Source organism: Panicum virgatum, chromosome 5K (assembly GCF_016808335.1).
Source record: "Panicum virgatum strain AP13 chromosome 5K, P.virgatum_v5, whole genome shotgun sequence".
Taxonomy (NCBI): Eukaryota; Viridiplantae; Streptophyta; class Magnoliopsida; order Poales; family Poaceae; genus Panicum; species Panicum virgatum.
Genome location: NC_053140.1, coordinates 32,219,425 through 32,222,436, shown reverse-complemented (window position 1 = coordinate 32,222,436; position 3,012 = coordinate 32,219,425).

Sequence of the window (3,012 nt, the reverse complement as noted above, 5' to 3'; positions counted from 1 at the left end):
CTCGCCGGCGCGCGCGTGGTTGCACTCTGCTGGGCTCAAACTCGGGTCAGGGAGTGTGCACGTGACCAAGGCGTGACTAGGCAAGGCCGGTGTGGGGTTGTGGCGCACTGCAGTGACCTCGCCACGGCAAGACTGAGGTGCGGGCGGATCTGGGCGCCGGGAACTCGCCGGCGTGCGATGTTCTGGCCCCCGGGGTGATCTACAGCTTCCTTAATCTAGCGCAAAAGAAACGCGAAGACCTAGAGGTGCTTACCAAGGCTGGGATTCGGACGGGGAGACCGTGCAGGGAGATCGGCGGTGAAGACCGGCGGTGGCGCTCATCGGAGCTCGCGGAGAAGGCCGAAGCAGTGCGACCCCGGGCGTCTGGAGTCCGCGGATCGACGCGGGAGGATCCTGTGATGGTGCAGCGGGGGTCAGGATGGCCGGAACTTCAACGGGGACGAGGATAAAAGGCGGCGGCACAACTTACTGGCAGCGGCGCGCTAGCTATGCACGGCGTAACGGGCGGACAGCGACGCTGGACCTTTGTGGTGGCGGTGGTGTGGCCGGGTAGGGCTCAGGGGCGTGCGAGGGGGGGGGGCCAATTAAAGGTGGAGCGGGGTTTTTGGCGTGCGTGCACGAGATATCCGCGGCGGCAATCTCGGCGGCAGGGAAACCGGATCGCGGCAACGGCTCTGGGCTCGATCCGTGCTCGTGTGGGGGAAACTTCTAGAAGGTTTTGGGCGCGCGGTGGCTGACTGGTGCACCTGCAGAGGCGGGAGGGCCCACGGGCAGGCGAGGCGCGGGCGGCCGAACGGAGCGGACGGAGCGGAGCAGAGTATCTCGGCACGGGGAGGAAGAAAGGAAGGGGGGATGGGATGGCGCCGACAGGCGGGCCCGGGGGTGCAGTGAGTGAGGAAGGGGCGACGCGCGCTGCGGAGCGGGGCGAGCGGGCTGAGCGGCGACGCGAGGCAGGCCAGGCTTTGGGGCGTGCGGAGTTGGGCCGCGCTGGCGTGAGCGCGCGCGCTGGGCCGAGGTGAGGGCCGGGGTCGCACAGCTGCGGGCTGGAGCAGGCCAGATCGGGCCTCGCACGGGGTTGGGCCGGGATGGCCGGGCTGCTGCGAGGAAAACTGGGCCGCTAGAGAGGGTGCTGGGCCGGCTTGGGTTCTTGGGCTGGGTTGGTTTTCTATTTATTTGGGTTTTTTTCTCTTCTCTATTTCTAATTCAAACAAAGTTTGAATTCAAATACAAATTTGAATTCAAACCACACTCAAATATTTAAAACTATGCACCAGCATGAATGCAACACCAAAATTTAAACCTATGATAAAATTTTAATTACTTAAGGAACAAAATTTAGATTAAAAAATGCCAACTAAACACAATAAATCTTAGAAAATTAAATAAAGCCAATTAAATTTATTATTAAAAACTGGAATTTAAATTAGGGTGTTACAAATCCTACCCCCTTACAGGAATCTCGTCCCGAGATTCTGGGCTGGCTAGCAAAGAGATCCGGGTATATCTCCATCAACTCTTCTTCCTTCTTATGGCAAGTCCTCCGGAAACACATCCGGGCATTCAGACACTACGCGAATATCATCCGTGGGTCTAGCCTCCATCTGATGAAGAACACCGGATGACTCTGTATCAATGACTGTCACCTCTTGGCCATCAGATGCTGACAAGTGAACTGTCCGCTGAGCACAATCAGTACGGACTCCCCATCTGGTAAGGGTCTCCATGCCCAAAATCACATCTATCTCTGAGGAATCAATGACGATCAAACCAGTGCGGAATTCTGCCACCCTTATGACAATACTAACTCTGGAGCATATAGAGCATGTGTGTATCTGGCCCCCAGGTAAGGTAACTACCATAGCTGACCTCATACAAGAAACTGGTATACGATGCTGCTCGGCAAATGACTTGGAAATGAAAGAATGAGTAGCACCGGTATCGAAAATCACCATAGCTGGATAAGAGTTGACCATGAATGTACCAATAACCACATTAGGAGCCTCAGCAGCTGACTTGGCCGTCACGTGGTTCACCTTCCCCTGTCGTGGCGCCCTGGGTTGGCCTGGGCGCCCCTGTTGTCCTGCCTGCCGTGGATTCTGAGGTGCTGGATAGCTTTTGGCATAATGACCTTTTTGCCCGCATTTGTAGCACATGCGGTGGTGGTGAATGGCGCTACTTGGTTGACCTCCCTGTGAGCTTAACGTCACATCTTGCATTATTTCTGCTGCTTGCTCTTTGGACTCCTTGCGGCCGTGTGGCTGGATCACATTCATAGTGATAGTCAACCCATCAACATAATCATGGAGAGCTTGATTCTCGACCTGTGTATCTCTAGAGCACTTAGGATCCTTTCTCTTCGGCATGGTCTGTAGCTCATCGACCGATGGACCGTCAAGGAAAAGGGAATCCTCCGCTAGCTGCCCTTGATGAGACATCTTTCTCTTTGTACCGGAGAACAACCTCTGGTTCCTTCTAGTTGTGACTTCATCTTCAGTCGCACGAACTTGACGACAAGGGACGCCGTAGAATTGGCAACACTAGCAAGTCTTCTCACCATTCTTCGGGTAGTATGTTGTTTGCGAAGACTGATCTTGTATCATCGTCGGCTGCTTCACGGAAACTGTTGCATGAACACTATCACCCATTGCACGGTCTCCCAGGCCTTTTTGTTCTGCCGACATCTGAGCTGGGTAAAGAGGAAACACAGATTGGTAAGGTCAAGGAAGAGAAAAACTCCACTATTTAAGGTTCTATCCTATTTAGGCAACACTGCACAGGCATTACTGCTGATAATTCCAGATAGGTGTTACATAAATCCGGGAACAAGGAACTATAGCATAACTCTTCTGTCTTGTCTGAGAGATTCTCGAATTCTTCTGTACTATCTGTGGACCGGGGTGTCACATCCCTACACCCTTACAGAAACCGATGTCCTCGTCGGTGACATCTTGTCAGTGAATCCCTGGTTATCATATTCTCTTCGTACCGTCCTTCTTCTCACAAACAAGACCG